The sequence below is a fragment of the Sceloporus undulatus genome, chromosome 7, assembly GCF_019175285.1.
Source record: "Sceloporus undulatus isolate JIND9_A2432 ecotype Alabama chromosome 7, SceUnd_v1.1, whole genome shotgun sequence".
Classification (NCBI taxonomy): domain Eukaryota; kingdom Metazoa; phylum Chordata; class Lepidosauria; order Squamata; family Phrynosomatidae; genus Sceloporus; species Sceloporus undulatus.
The window spans coordinates 41,798,956-41,815,529 of NC_056528.1; the positions used below are offsets into that span (position 1 = coordinate 41,798,956).

Genomic DNA, 16,574 nt, shown 5'->3' on the forward strand with positions numbered 1-16,574 from the left:
TTTTTAAAAATAGTTTGAAGTCTCTAAACATGCTCCCAAAACAGAATACCTCCCCTGCATTAAAATCATATGAATGTTTCTATTTACTCAAACCGTTAATGATTTTTAAACATGTTTAAAATTGCAACAGATTATGAGTATTAATTAGTTTTGGGGACCCAGCATGGGTTGCCATAATATCCACTAAAACCCGGGACAAAATATAGGACAAAATCTAGACCAAACTGGAGGACAACTGCAGGACAAAACTCAGCCAAAATGTAGGACATTTAAGAAAACGGAGGACCTTAAATGTCCTACATTTTGGGCTGAGTTTTGTCCTGCAGTTGTCCTCCAGTTTGGTCTAGATTTTGTCCTAACATTTTGTCCCAGGTTTTAGTGGACAATTATGGCAACCCTTTAAGCATGGAAATACAACTCTGGAGATCAGGGTTCAATTCTCCATGTGGCTTTGGAAATCCATTGGGTGAACCTGGCAAGTCACACCCTCTCAGCCCCAGAAAACCCTGTGAAAAATTCAGCTTAGGGTCACCATACATTTATTTTTCAATTTCAGTTTATTTTTAATCAGCCGTGGCTTCCCTATCCTGAATACGTTGGCGGAAATGGACTGACAAAAACCATTGAATAATGCAATTTGTCATTATTGCAGTTCAAACAGTCACTGAAAACAAGAACATAACACCACGCTTACAAGACCAATAGAGCTTTCAAAAAACTTTAAAGCCTTTCCACTGAAATTTATAGTCCTCATAAACTGTTGGTTTCCTGCCCACTGCACATGCATTTTGAGCCTTATGAAAATTATTTATTATTCCTCATATAAATTGCGTATGGCATGAAATCCATCCTAGGAAATCATATGTGACAACAGCTCAATAAGGTTTTTTGACTATGTAAATATATAACTGCTATATTCTACCACTATCACCACCAATAGTAGTAAAAGTAGTAGTAGCCGCAGTAATGCACTAGTATAGTAAAAGTAGCAGTAGTAGTACAGTATGCTCCGTGCTTTTCAGAACAGAAGCAAGGTCACGGCCTCAAGGAGGTTATAATATATAGTTCAACACCCAAGAGACCAAGGAGAACTAAAGAAGAAACAAGAGAAACTAAGTTGATGGAAATTTTGTGTACAGTTGAATCAGACATGCCGAGGCTTCAACTCGGTAGTGGTTGAATATGGCTAAGAAATTAATTTTATTAATCAATGTTAATTAATTTCTGACATTTATATTATACTTTTCCTGTAACTCATTTAAAGTGACATGTGATTCACTTTATTTCCACTGTATCTGTAAGAAAGGTTATGCAGAGAGAGAGAAGGGAGGGAGGGAGACAGAGAATGGGGGAAAGAGTTGAATGAACCGGCATCATTCAGTACGCTTGCTAACAGAGCAGGGCACTAGAACCTGGATCTCCTATGTTTAGCCTGGAGAAGAGAAGGTTAAGAGGTGATATGAAAGCCCTGTTTAAATATTTGAAGGGATGCCATATTGAGGAGGGAGCAAGCTTGTTTTCTGCTGTTCCATAGACTAGGACCCAGAGCAATGGATGCAAGCTCCAGGAAAAGAGATTCCACCTCAACATTAGGAGGAACGTCCTGACAGTAAGGGCTGTTCGACAGTGGAACAAACTCCCTCGGAGTGTAGTGGAGTCTCCTTCCTTGGAGGTCTTTAAACAGAGGCTGGATGGCCATCTGTCAGGTATGCTTTGATTTGGATTTCCTGCATGGCAGAATGGGGTTGGACTGGATGGCCCTTGTGCTCTCTTCCAACTCTACGATTCTATGATTCTGTGGTTTTATGTTTCAATCCAACAGTCTCACCATTTTTCCATACTACCTTCTCACACTAAAACAAAATCACAGAAAAGATAGTCATAGCCCTTTGGCATGTCTTTGAAGGCTGACTGTTGAAACTGGGCCTGGGCCATGCAGAATTGTGCAGTACTGTCTAGCTGTGTTTTGTATATTTGTTGTTTTTAATACCTATGTTTTTAAACTGGCTTTTGTTTATGGCTATTTTAATGATACCTTTTGTATTTGATATATTTTTAGCTTATGTTTTTTGGAACTGTTGTAACCTGCCTTGAGTCCCAGACTAAGGAAAAGGTGGGATATAAATAAATGGATAATAAACAAACTGCTATCTGCATTCTAGGACATGACCTCTTTTTTCGGTGTCTTTGGTGGATGCATTATTTCTTTATGCTTCATATATTTGTAATTAAGGAATGCTATGATTATAAGAAGTCAGCTTGGATTTCTAAAAATAAACAAACCCAAGTCATACCAAAAAAATCCCTTATGTCTGTTTTGACAGAGTCATAAGCTTGGTAGATGAAAGCAATGTTGTGGATGTAGTATATCCTGATTTCAGTAAGGCATTTCACACATACACACACCCCAGATATCCTTGCCAAAAAGCTAGTAAAATGTGTTCTGAACAATGCAACTGTTAGGGGGATTTGTAATTGTCAAATGACCAAACCCAAAGGACTCCCCGTCATCCTGAACAGAAGTGACTAGTGGGGTGCCACAGGGTTCTATATATTTTGCAGTGATAGAGATGATGGAATAGGGGACACGGTTGTCAAATTTGTGGTTGACACTAAATTAGAAGTGGTAGTAGCTAATACCCCAGAGGACAGGATCAGAATTCAAAATGGCTTTAATGGATTAGAAAGCTGGGTCAAAACTAACAAAATGAATTTCAACAGTGAGAAATGTAGGATAATACACTGGGGCAGTAAAGATACTACATTTGGGCAGATACAGATATAGGTGATACCTGGCTTCATTGCAGTGCATGTAAAAAGGATCTAGGTGTGTTAGCAGACCACAGGCTGAACATGAGCCAGCAATGTAGTGTGGCAGTTAAGAAAGCCAATGCAATTCTAGGCTGCATCAACAGGAGTATAATGTCTACATTGAGGGACTTAATAGCTCCACCCTATTCTGCTTTGGTCAGACCTCACCTAGAGTATTGTGTCCAGTTCTGGGCACCACAATTCAAGAAGGGTGTGGACAAGCTGGAGGGTGTCCAGAGAAGAGCAATCAAAATGGTGAAAGGTCTGGAAACTATGGCTTCAGGAGTTGAGTATGTATAGCTTGAAGAAGAGAAGGTTAAGGTGTGACATGATAACCCTGTTCAAATATTTGAAGGGATGTCATCTTGAGGATGGAGCAAGCTTGTTTTCTGCTGCTCCAGAAAATAGGATTCAAGCTACAGGAAAAGAAGTTTCACCTCACCATTAGGAAGAAAGTGCTGATAAGAGTTGTTAGACAGTGGAATATTGCCATGGAGAATGGTGGAGTCTCCTTCTTTGGAGTTATTTAAACAGAATTGCTTTGACTGTGTATTCCTGCATGGCAGGGGTTTGAGCTGGATGGACCTTGGGTTCTCTTCCAACTCTGATTCTATTATTCTGTTTTTTAAATTGTTATAAGTATATTCATACAACATATTCAAATAATTAGTTCTCCAGTAACCTTTCCTATATGACAACAATTGATCAAGCAGTGGATAATTTAGACCTCTGTGAAACGTGCAAGAGGAGAAAGCAATACAAAGATAATCTGAGGCATGTACTTATTCCTCCATAAAAATATTAATAGATGCCTATGTTATGATTTTAAAAGCCATTTGAGTCTTACTCTGTTTTATGTACAGAACATTTGCTAGCAGCTCTTTACAGGAACATTTGTCCACAATGACCCCAATATGGAATTAAATACAGATTTATAGAAGATTCTAGTCCCAAGCCTTTGAGATCTGTGGTTGGTAAAGAAATCTTGTTTGCTCTGTTCATGCTATTTTGACAGACCATTGGCAGAAACAGGGGAGAATAATACTTTTTAATTGCATCTTACCAAACAAGCAGATTTGAATGCAATGCAGGGATTATATGGGAGGGAAGGAATATCCTTTCCAGCATTAACAGTCACTTATAAAAGGATGTTCAGTATAATCCTATAAGGTTAGATATGCAGGCATGCTGGTTAGAGAAGGACAGTCTAATTCTTAATTTAACGTTCTGTCATTCTGATTATTTTCTCCAGGAGGCTCTTATGTTTGTGTTCTCCTTTGTGCCATTCCTGAGAATGACACAATCATCAAATAACACTAACACTTGCATGGCTTTTCTCTCTCAGTAACATCATCCCATGTCATGTCACAGTAGATCTAAAACTGGACGTACAGAAATGGCATTATTTATTGGCGTATTCTAATGGCTTAGATGAGCCAGGTGAGGAAAGAAGCTTTAAAAGAAGCAATTTCAGCAGAAAACTAGAGAGCATGTCCTTTTAAAAGCAAAAGCAGAACTGATGAGGGGAAGTTCCCTAATAACTTTTTTCTAATGTAAGCCCTCATATTTATAATCTGTGTATCACTCAGCAACACAAACATTGTGATTTAAGAAGGGAAATGAATGGAGAGAGAGAGAGAGAGAGAGAGAGAGAGGAACCCAGCTGAGAAGATTGCATTCTAAATTTCAATAGAAAAAGGTAGGGTTTATTAATCTAAATCTATTTAGCCCTTACCAGAGCAGGTATATTGAATCAATTGGTATGTCAACCTTTGATTCTGTGGATCTACTCTAACTAGGGTGACTAACAATTGGATTTAGGCCATTACATTTGAACTGCAGATTGAGCTACGTGAATTTATACTGTTGTTATGACTAATTTTTGCATATCAGACTTCTTCTTCCCAAACTATACACAAACTGTAGTGGACATAGGAGCTTGGAAGATTTCCCTCAAGTTCACTGGTTGACCTTTGGTCAACCATTACTGGTTAGCCTAGCCTACTTATGGTTATGAGACTAAAGTATGCACATGTTGGAGAGAGAATAAAAAGAAATGAATAATTACAATATCAGAACTGTTTTCAAATATGGTCCTCCAAATAATCTAAAGTTCTTCGCACCATTCAGAAACTGAATGTAAGGCTGGTTAGGAGGCAATGGGTGGTGAGATGAGAAGCGTAAGGAAACATGGAAGGGGGCAAGATCGTTCCATAGACTAGGGCAGTAATGGCAAATCTTTTGGGGGCTGCGTGCTGAGGGCAGGGGCCAGATGCCAAGGGTGGGGCTTCCACCCTCTGAAGGCACAGCTTCTGGGGTGGAACTTCTCCCCCCACCCTTTCCCTGGCCTCCAGCTGTCTCTGAGAGACAGCTAGAAGCAGGGAAGGTCTGGGCATCTGAGGGTCAGGGAAGGTAAGTAGGGAGAAAGAGGAGTGGGCATGTACCCAGTCCTCCTCTTCCGGGACTTTTCCTGACCCCCAGCTGTCCCTCCAGAAGTAGCTGGGGGTCAGGAAAGGTAAGTGTGAGGAGCAGGAGTGAGCACGCACCTGGTCCTCCTCCTGCCAGACCTTACCTGCCTCCAGCTGTCCCTCCAGAGGTAGCTGGGGGTCAGGAATTTCTGTCTATAGAGCAGGAAATTGCCAGGGGTTGTGAGGGCAGCATTATCCCCTGCAGTACCTTGTAGGACCATGCCCCCACGCTCCCCTCAGAAATTTATAAAAACTAAACTTTTCATTTTATTTTATTTTTATAGAAATGCTCCCAGACACAATCACAAAGATACAAGGGGTTGTAATTTTATCACATATAGGGAGGGACTGAAATAAATGGCCCAAATGGGGCAGTGTGAAGCCACCTGGAGGTAGATTGGGACCATAGCAGCCGTACTCTGTGACCCCAATCCACAGCAGCACCAGCTAAAAAAAGGAGCAGTTTTTAACAGCTCCTTTTTTGGCTGCAAAAAAGCCACCTTAAGCAGATCTTCCGTGGCCCCATGGCAGCTTCCTGGCATGTTAGGGGCTTGCGACATGTAACCACCATGCCCCCAGGATGCCTGGATGTCGTCCCACATGTGGGCAGCTGGAAGCCGGCTTCTGGGCAGCTTCAGAGTGTGCAGCATCAAAACGCCCCCTCTGAAGCCACCCAAATGGTGATGCAAAGAGGCAATCTGTTTCGCCACTTTGTTTAAGGGACAGGAGATCCTTTATTGAAGGCAACTCCCATTTCACTTCCTGAGTCAAAAACAGCCTGGGAGCATGGTGAATTTGCTTCTATAACTGTCAAGGGGTGTACAGTTGTGGTTTAAGTTAAAATGAGTTCCTCCCCTGCAAAAAAAATGGGTCCGTAGGGGCCTTGGAGGGTCATATGCAGCCCATAGCGCACACTTTCCCCACCACCGATCTGTTTTGCTTAATAGTTTTGGCACAGGGATGAAGTTAACAAGAGTTATTCCTAGTCACCATCATGTTGGGTCTAAGCCAGAGATGATGAATAACTACTAGAACTCCCTCTAGAAATTATTAATAATTGGCACTATCTGGGGCAATGTGTAATACATATTATCTTTCCAGGAAGAATCTTGTTCCAAAAGTCTTGGGGTATTATCCTCACCAAATGTTGGCTGCTAGTGAAGAACTTGTGTGACTCAACGCCACAAGCACATCAGGTAATTAGAAAGTTGGATTGGGCTGTTGATCTTCCCAGGAGTTTTCAAATTCTCTCAGAGAGCAGATGAGTGAATAAAACTAGGTGGGAAAAAACAGGGCTGATCAATTTCTAAGTTCTCTCCAAAAGTATACTTTCTTTTCTCTTTTTTCCTCCACAAAGACAAGACATCTTTGAACACTGGAAATCTTCAATGTCTGCTGTTGAGATGAGACTGTAGAACAAGTAACTGGTGTCGTTTTTTATAAATCAGTTGAATTAAAATCTGTTAAGACAGTGCTTTCACCACACATTTCTTTTTTTAAATATAATAATAGTGAAAAGATCCTCAGTGAAAATAATAGACCAGAGTTTGATACTAAAACACAGCAAACTTTTGCTTTACAGTAAGGAATCTTTCAGACTGTTCAGTTCATCTTTAATACAGTCATAGACCAGCACAGGTAAAGGTAAAGAATCTTTCAGACTGAAAATCATCCCCAGATGTCCATATATTTTGAATCTAAATAGTGAAATCAGGGAAAGGAACATAAAGATATCCCACAGGGCACTGAAGATACCAGGGAGTCCTGGTGGCACAGTGGTTAAATACCTGTACTGCAGCCATTCACAGCCACAGGATTGTGAGTTCAATATCAGGGCTCCTGGGTTGACTCAGCCTAGCATCTTTTCATAGGTCACTAAAATGAGTACCCAGCTTGTTGGAGGCAATTAGCTTACACATTGTAAACCGCTTAGGGAATGCTTAAGTGCACTGATAAGTGGTATAGAAAAGTACTTGCTATTGCTATCATGGTCAAAGGAAACAACCTGGTATCATCTGTTGTTGGGCCTCCAACTTTTTCAACAAAAAAGCTACAAAGGTAGATTGGAAGGAGAAACAGCAGAATTTGAATTTATCCATAAACTACAGTCCCTGAGCAATGGATTGAACAGGGATAATGGCTTCCTGGATCACTACACAAATTTCAATACTATCTGACCCCATCATCAGGGAGGCGCCCTACATCCATCTATTCTCCCCACCTACAGGCTAGTTCCCAATGTCTTTGTTCACTAATGACCATAGTTAAAACTGGACTTGTTACTTCATTTCCATACACAAAAGATTTTGAATTTGAATTGACATTCTCACCTACCAATGGCATATATATGTCTGTCCCTGGTTTCCACTCCACTAAATGCATCTGAGGAAGTAGAGTGAAGTCTATGAGAGCTCATGCTGCCAACTTCATTCTTTCAGTTAGTTTCAAAGGTGCTACAAGATCTCTCTACCTTATTTTTCAACAAAGGCCTGACTCATCTTCTTCCTCAGCTTGAGGTTCAGCACTGCTCTCTACTGACCAACAGTATCTTGAAAACCAACAAATGCTGCATCACATTGTGTTCCATCAGTGAGGATCTTAGAAAGTATTCACAGACATATCACTTGCTTCTTTTTGCAATGGAGAACTACAAAAGGTAGCCAGAACTTTTCTAGATCCCAAATCTTATATTCCACTAGTGGTCACAAAAGTAGTTTACAAACAAAATGCAACTCAAGTAGCCACCTGGAAACTCTTCCTAAACCTCAGGTGGACTTGTTGCATGTTCATCCAGTTCCAGCAGATCAGCAAATAGGCCCCAGAGGTGTGCTCATATGACATGGCTAAGTTTTCCCACTACAACAAAGGACAAGTCCCACAGCTATATTCAAAATCCATACAATGGATAGCTTCTCACAAGACAAAGGATGAGGAATCTGATATACTCCAGATGTTGAGATGCAACTTCTATCATCATTATGCAGGGTATGGCTGGTACACCTAAGACTAGTATAATTGTTCTTTATCTCTATTGTTCTTGGTTCTTCTGATTTTTTTTATCTGTTTTACTGTAATTTCGTGAATTGTGCTTCTTTTGCATGCTACTGTAGCTTTATGTGTGTGTGTGCATGCGTGCGTGCGCGCACTGTTGTTGCTCTAAGATCAAGTCAGAAATACTGTACACAATTGTATGAAAAGGGATATTGTAGGCAGGGATCAATGCTGTTATAGATTTCAAATGTTCTGTTTCTTCCTCTTCCTTTTTAATATGAGTTTTGTCCTATTTTATTTTCATTATATTACCCTATGGAGTATGTATATATGTCATTTGGTTTTAGTTTAGGAAACACTTTTTGAAATTAATGTGGAAAAGGGATACATACATTTTCTTAATAAACACAATACATCGGAAATTATATAACTTAAGAAAAGGTTTAGTGGTCATAAAGATAGAGTGGAATTTTGTTAGTTGTAATGGCTTACTTCCAAGCTCCAAAAACAAGCTTATGAACGAACCCATGTGAAACTGACAAGGATCAAAGATAGACTGATAAGTCCATCCCTTGCTATTTTCATGAAGCCTTAAGTAGTACAGACGAAAGTGTCAAACCAAACATTCATTCCTCTGGCCCTCGGGCTGGACACGAACACAAGAATTTCTCTTGTTCACCAGCATCTGTTCCTCTGCTTTCCCTGGCTCAGTCTTCTGTAGAGACCACAAAAGCAGAAGGATTAAAGAATGCTTCAGGCAGGGATTTGCCTTCTCCTTCCCCGTCTTCCTCGTCTTCATTTTTTATCCCCTGTAGCATTCCCTTTGTGCCATTTGTTAAATGAATAACCTCTGCCAACTCTTTGCCCCATCTCCAAGGCAAGCAAACAAGGCTGCCTCTTCCCCTTATCCTGCAGCAAAACAAACATTCTGAGGTCTGGAAAAGATGACAAATTAAGTCAAACAGCTCCACAAGGATGGAAAGGAGGTTGCATTATGCCAGCAACTTGTTTAATCAGGGTTATTAAGAATATTCCAAGCATCCACACAGCAGCTGCTGTCATGCTCTTCACTAAATTCTGTAGTGCAGAACCAAGGAGGTGGTTTGCAACTGTCTATGACAGTCTTTAGAGTGAGGACAAGAATTATAGGTTTATAATTTCCATTATCCCTAATATGGGCATTGGTTAGGGATGATGTGAGTTGGAACTGAACAAGGATCCAAGGCTGGAAAAGGTTGTTCTATGCTGAAGTGGGAAGTTGCAAAGTGCTATAGGCACACATGCCCCATTTTCCACCACCCCAACCACCAGCCAACTGCATCTGCCCATTTTTCTGATCATAGAATCATAGTTAGAAGAGACCACAATGGCTATCCAGTCCAACCCCATGCCATTTAGGAACTCAATCAAAACACTCCTGACAGATGCCAAATGTGATAAGACAGTCACTTACAGTGTTGACAAAATGCTATTTGGGCCAGGGTGAAATAATCTTAAAATGAAGAAGCATGTCCTTGTGTTGTACTTCTCATGTTTAGGCTGATACTTTTTGTAGCAGTGGCAGCCCAGATCCTTGGGGTTCTTTTGAGAGATTTGTGTGACCTTCAGACCATGCACTACCTACCACTAGTCTATGAAAAAGTATCATTGTCCCAGCAGAAGCAATGGAGAGACAGTTCCAGACTGAACAAAAGAATGGAAGCTGGGAGATAGGGAGAGGTCAGATAGGGATCAGGTTAGGAGAAATACGTGGAGCCATAGGAAGGACAGGTTTGAATATCCAGTAATCAACAGGAGAGAATATAGCAATGACAAGAACAGAGAAATAAAAGCAGACAGTGCTAGATAACATTGCATGACCACCAGAAGACACGAGGAATCTAACAGATAAAGAAGGGTGACTTTGGAAGCCTCTGCCCAAATTTCCAGCTGCTAAGGATGGTGGAAGAAGGAATGGCTAAGAGGCCTCTGCTTGGCATCTCGGGCTCCTCTCACTGCTTCAGGGACGTAGCCAAGGGGAGGGTTCTTGGGGTCCGGACCCCCCCTTCCATTAGAAAAATGAATGATGTGTGCTGCCGCGCCACCACACCCAAGCCCCATTATAATGGTGGCACTTAGTCTGGACCCCCCCTTCCTAAAATCCTAGCTACGTCCCTGCACTGCTGGTTTGCTGGTGCTTCCTCAAGTCCTAATGGTGAAGGGAGAGAAAAAAGGAAGGTTCAGCATCCTGGCTCTCAGCTGAGTGCTGCTTGTTGTTCCCAGAAATTCTATCACTGACAGACATCTGGAGATATAAATACAATGAACCAAAAGAATATACATATTTCTCAGAAAGGCACAGGTCCCTTTCAAGAACTGATATGTTCCTGGCCTCCAAAATCACTATGCAAAAACATTGGTAGAATGGATATTTTACCAAGGACATTATCAAACCATAACCCTATAACACCTAGATTGAAAAGGAAATTTAAGGAATACAACTGGAGGCTAAATGAAAACTTATGGCAAAGTAAGAAGATTGTGCAAAAAGCTAAGAATACATTGAAATTATATTTTCAAGAAAATTTAGAAAAGGGGACAGACTTAAGGACGGTGTGGAAGGCATGAAAGGCTGTTATGTGAGGATTTTTCATTCAGCAAAACTTTGAAGCTCAAAGAAAGAAGAAAGAAAAAGTGCAAAATATATTATCCCTTTCAGTAGATAATATATTTTTTGTACTTTTTCTTTCTTCTTAAAAGAACTTCAAGAGAACCCTGCTAACATAACATACTGAAAGAGAAGGAGAAAGAACTTCAAGAAAGCCCTTCTAATGTAACAACAAGAAATTAAAACATTAAAAAACCAAATAGAAATAGAAGAAATGGTGGAAATTCAGAATAAAATAAGATATACGAAGCAGAAATACCTTGAATACTCTGACAAAGTTGGAAGATATTTAGCATATAAAGTGAGAAAGATAAAAGAAAGGAACAATGTTACAAAAATAAAAGATGGGTCACAAATAGTAACAGAACATCTAAAGATTAAGAGGGTATACCAAAATTACTTTGCAAAAACTTATAAGGGGAATACTCCAGATAAGGATGAATGAAATGACTTCTTAAAGGAAATGACGGTACAAGAACTGTTGGAACTAATCAATAACGGTAGCAGAAATAACAGAAGCTAACTGGAAGAATAAGAAAGATCCAGCACCTGGACCAGATGGATTTACCTTTAATTATTATAAATTATTTGAAGAGCAACTAACACTCCCATTGAAACAAACTTTAAACAGGGTAAGGGAAGACAGATATCCAGAAACATGGAAATATGTGAACATAGCATTAATACTGAAAGAAAATCAAGACCCTACAGACGTGAAAAATTATCACCCAATATCACTCTTAAACACAAATTAAAAAATTTTACGATCATATTAGCAGAGAGACTAAAAAGGATATTTAAAGACCGGATACACACAGACCAAGCAGGGTTCCTACCAAATAGACAACTAAAGGATAATATTCCATACATCTTAGACATATTAGAACACTATGAGAAGCACAATGAGAGGAAACTTGCACTAATCTTTCTTTATGCTGAAAAGGCATTCGACAATATTAATTGGCCAATGTTATTTGCCATGCTTGAAAAGTTAAATGTAGGAACAATGTTTTTGGACTGGATTAAAACAAATATGCAAAGAGCAGAAAGCAAATCTGATTATAAATGCTGAAAAAACAGAAAGATTCCAAATTTTAAAAGGAACACGTCAAGGTTACCCTCTATCACCATTACTGTTTATAATAATCTTGGAAATGTTGAATAAAAGAATAAGATCAGAGGAATAAATTGGAGGAATAAAGATTAAAACACCATATGTTTCTCTGCTTTCCCAAACTTTGCATCCTTCTTATTTCCAAAGACCTTTCATTTGAATCCAAGTTTTGCAGCCACCCCTGGAAGGATCCAACTTCTCTCCCCTCCTCTTCCTCCCTTTCTCTCCCAGCTAGATAAAAGCAACATTGTACCTTCCTTTGTGATGATGGTTGCAAATTTCAGATTCAGAATGGAAAGACTTTGGAAATGATAAGATTGCGAAGTTTATCAAAGTGGGGAAGATACAGTGTTGCTTTTGTCTGGCCAGGGAGGGGGAGGCATAAAGAAGGCGAGAAGGTGGATCTTTTGCAGCCATGGCTGCTAACATCAGATTGAAAGTGGAAGCACTTTGGAAATGTGGGGGAGGCTATGTGTTTCAAGATTACAAAGAGAGTTATGGGTGATGCTCTTGGTGGTAGAGGACTCTTTATGTGTGTGGGGAGGGGGGGCTAACATATTTCTGTTTTTTCCACATTTGTGGGGGTCCTTGGCCTCTAATCCCCACATCTTTAAAGCCATTGCCCACCTTAGTTACAGATGACTCCACCCCTGTTCCACTGGTTGACTGAATTACAAAAATTAAAGAGGCATGGCCAAATATGGTTCAACATTAGACTTTGCAAAAGAAGCTTATAAAAACATGCTGACTGGAAAAAGAGCACCAGAGTAGAAGTTTAAATTAAAAGACAAAGTATATTTGTCCACTAGGTTTCTTAAATGTTTACAACCATTAAAGAAACTGGGTCCCAAGTTTGTTGGTCCTTTTCCGATCAGATGAATTGTCAACAGGGTTGCTGTGGAACTAGACCTTCCAAAAATGTATTGCCACATTCACTCTCTGTTTCATTCTAGTTTCTTGAAACCAGTGAATATTTCCAAGACATGGCACCAGTGTCCTTCAGACTCACGCCTCATGATGAGCAGCAACACTTTCAAATAAAACAAATATTGGATTCTTGACACTTAAAAACCGACTACACTACTTTGTCCAGTGGGATGACTTTCCTTCAAGCCATGCATAGTGGGGTGGCTGATTTCCATGTCAGAGCTTCTAAGTTGGTTCAAACGTTCCATCAACATTTCCTGATAAGCCTGGACAAAGCTGATGATCTTCTATGTACAGTGCGCCCATGTCATATGCGGGCACCTTTTACACAGCTTTCAGCTTATGCTGGAAGTCTGGCACCATTCAATGAATGGCATGCACACCCGTGGCACTTGTGCTGTCACACCGCCATGTGCACAAGCCCCATTATCCTCAATGGGGCTTGAGCATAGGTGGAACCTGCCTTATGGAGCGTGGTCTGAACAGATCCCCACATAAGGCAAGGGAGCACTGTATTATGGTTTGTTCTTCTGCCATGGCCATAAGTGCCTTGTGGGGGTTGTCTTGGGGAGAGGGGCTTGTCTTCATGTTTCCCTGGCATGGTTGTTGTGTATTTTTGTCATATCTTTTTATATAGAATTATATAGTCAGTACTATAGTGAGTAATATTCTTGATATTGGGAATTTGTTGCTGTTGCTTGGAAGGGTTTTGTTTTAACTGGTGGGAACAGGAGTACCACCTCTGTTTTTTAACTGTGGGGAATACGAGGCGTATCTCGTTGGTTTCTTCAAATGATTGCTCTTCCTGCACAAATGTTCCTTCTTAGCATTGTTGGGGAGAGGAGAGGGCTGAATATAAGCAATGGTTGAGATTATTAGTTAGTGTTATAAAAGGTCATGACAGGAATATAAAGAACACATGGTGTATTGTGCTGAGATTCTCTCCCTCAAGTAAAATAGTGGCAAAGCTTAAAAGGGTGTGGGAGAAATAGCCTGAAAATGAGCTGCCAATGTAAATAAATAAATAGCAAGGGGAATGTGAGGATATCAAGGAATTAGCTAAGAGAATAAATACAAAGGTTGGCTAGCAGGTACAAAGCAGTTCAGGGAGTACCATAAGAAGCCTGCAGAATACTCAAAAAGAGAAGTAACTTTGGTGTTGACAAATACTTTAGCAGATGAGGATGCAATCTGGTGCATAGTTAGCCAGAAACAGGTAGCTATATCATGGTTTTTGTAGGGCAACTGCAAGAACTCAAATGAAAACTGCACCAATTAGAGCTATAAAGTTGAATCAGTTTCTGTGCAGACCAGCCCTAAAGGCCAGGTTAGGGGTGCAGCATCCATATGAGACATGCCCCGGCTCCATCCCAGGGTGCTGTGACGCCATGTACCACACTGCACGGTGCATGACGTCACGACACTCCACTGGCACTGTGTCCGCTTTTTATGGCTCCTTTTTGCACCCTGGAAAGGCCAGATCAGGGCCGCAGTGTGCAGTTGCCATGGTTGACAAATGGTTGCCATGTGTTGTTGTCAAAGGAGCAGTTGGAGGCTGCCCCTTCAGGGCTGTCTGCACAGCCCCTCAGTTAACTTAATAGCAGATATTTAATTGAAAATGTGAGTAAAAACAACCCCTATCAAAGATGTTGAAGTATCAGTGGCTACAAACTGTGATGGCTATATCATAGCTTCAGAATCATCATGTTTATACGTATACCTCAGTTAATAAAGAGATGTATTCCTGGGCATTATTATTCAACAAAATATGGTACCAGTAGTGTTCATTTTTAATTTAGTAGTGTTCATTTTTTACTTGTGTATTCAATGTTTTAACCTTGCATTTTTTGATATGCTGTGACCTGCCTTGAGTCCCACTGCAGGAGAAAGGCGGGATATAAATTTTGGAAATAAATAAAAAATAAATACCAGAAGCAGAAACAGCATAGAGATAGGTCCCAACAGCACAAAAAAGAAAAACAGTTAAATATGTTTCAGTAGACTTTTTACAAGGGGTGGGTAATATTGTATTCATGTCCAGCTTTGGGCTTTCCAAAGAGGCTGGAAAAAGATTTTTGGATTAAATAGGCCTTTGATCTGATTGCACAAAGCCCTTATGTTCTTTCACTGCATGCCTCTGAAAACCAAAAAGAATAGAAACAATTTTAAAGGTCTTCATGTTTTGCTTATGACATTCTAAGAGGCATTGGTAGGAAGCAAGATGATGGGCAATTTGATCAACTATTGATTTGATCTTGAAGGCCAGATATTTCATGAAGTAGCATAACTTTAAGTATTGTCTGATCAATTGCTTTGTTCAAGTATTTGTAAATACCTTACCATGTTACAAGAATTTTTGTCCCCAGGTCTCTTTGTTTTATTCATTTCTCAGCACTTAATATATGCTGCTCAATAACTATGTATATCAGCAGTTTAGAAACTGTGGCGTGTTACAGACTGCCCAAAACAGGCGGTCTCGTGCCGCTGCCGGTTGCTGCATCCGGGAACCGCAGCAGCCAAACCACGCGGTTCCCAGGTGCAGCAAGAAAGAAGTGCCAAAATGGTGCTTCTTCCTGCGCCCTGGAAGTGGCGCCGCAAGGCACGAGGCGCGCACTCGCGGCATCACTTCCACCGCACGACATCCGGACGCTATGTGTCCGTGACGTCAAAATGGTGGCACCCATCTGTATATGGCACTGCCATTTTGACGCACGCATTACGCACGAGGTGCAAGGCACGTCAGGAAGCGCCGCCCCTCATGCGTAACAATGGCACCTCATGGCCCCGTCTGTAACGCGCCAGTGGGCCCAAACAGACAGGCCAAAATAAAGCTGCTTCGAATCACTTTGGAGGTATGCTGTTTAAATGAGGCTTGCATCCTAAAAGGTGGGAAGCTGCATCAAAGCCACACTCCAGTCCTAAGGACTGGAGCACAGCTTCTGGGCTCTTAAGATGTGTGTGTCATTTAAACAGCATACCTCCAAAGTGACCTGAAGCAACTATATTTTGATCTGTCTGTTTGGGCCCAGTGATACATTAAATACAGTAACTAGCCCTGGTCCTGACATTAGGAAGAGAGGGGCAGCTGAATTTAGATGACATGAATGATAGAAAAGATTTTTATCAAAAGGAAGAAGAATGACAAGAAGATGGTGTGGAGAAGATGGTGAAATGCTAACAGGGACAGAGAGAAGGCAGAACTACTCAATGCCTTTTTTGCCCCAGTCTTCTCACAAAATAAGAATGGTGCCCAACCTGAGGAAAATGGAGCAGATGAATCAGTAGGGGGAAAGCAGAAAAGAATAGGTAATGACGTAGTACAGGAATACCTGGTTAATCTAAATGAATTAAGTTCTCCAGGGCTAGATGAACTATAACCAAGGGTATCAAAAGAACTGGCAAATCTCAGAGCCAATAGCAATAATCTTTGAGAATTCCTGGAGAATAGGAAAACTCACAGCAAACTGGAGGAGGGTAAATGTTGTTCCTATTTTCAAAAGGGGAAAAAAAGAAGACCCAAAACAATTACCATCCAGTCAGCCTGATAATTATAACAGGAAACATTCTAGAGCAGAACATTAAAAAGACAGTCTCCAAGCATTTAGAAAGGAATGTC

General features: G+C 40.6%; 1 long non-coding RNA gene across 1 annotated transcript in view; it reads left to right on the forward strand.

Annotated features, from left to right (window-relative positions):
- Positions 1 to 4,399: 4,399 nt before the first annotated feature.
- LOC121936235 overlaps positions 4,400 to 16,574 on the forward strand; it is a 22,671-nt gene continuing 10,496 nt past the window's right edge. Inside the window, exons 1-2 of the long non-coding RNA XR_006104938.1 lie at positions 4,400 to 4,510; positions 6,381 to 6,475. This is a non-coding gene — a long non-coding RNA (uncharacterized LOC121936235). The remainder of the gene's footprint in view (positions 4,511 to 6,380; positions 6,476 to 16,574) is intronic.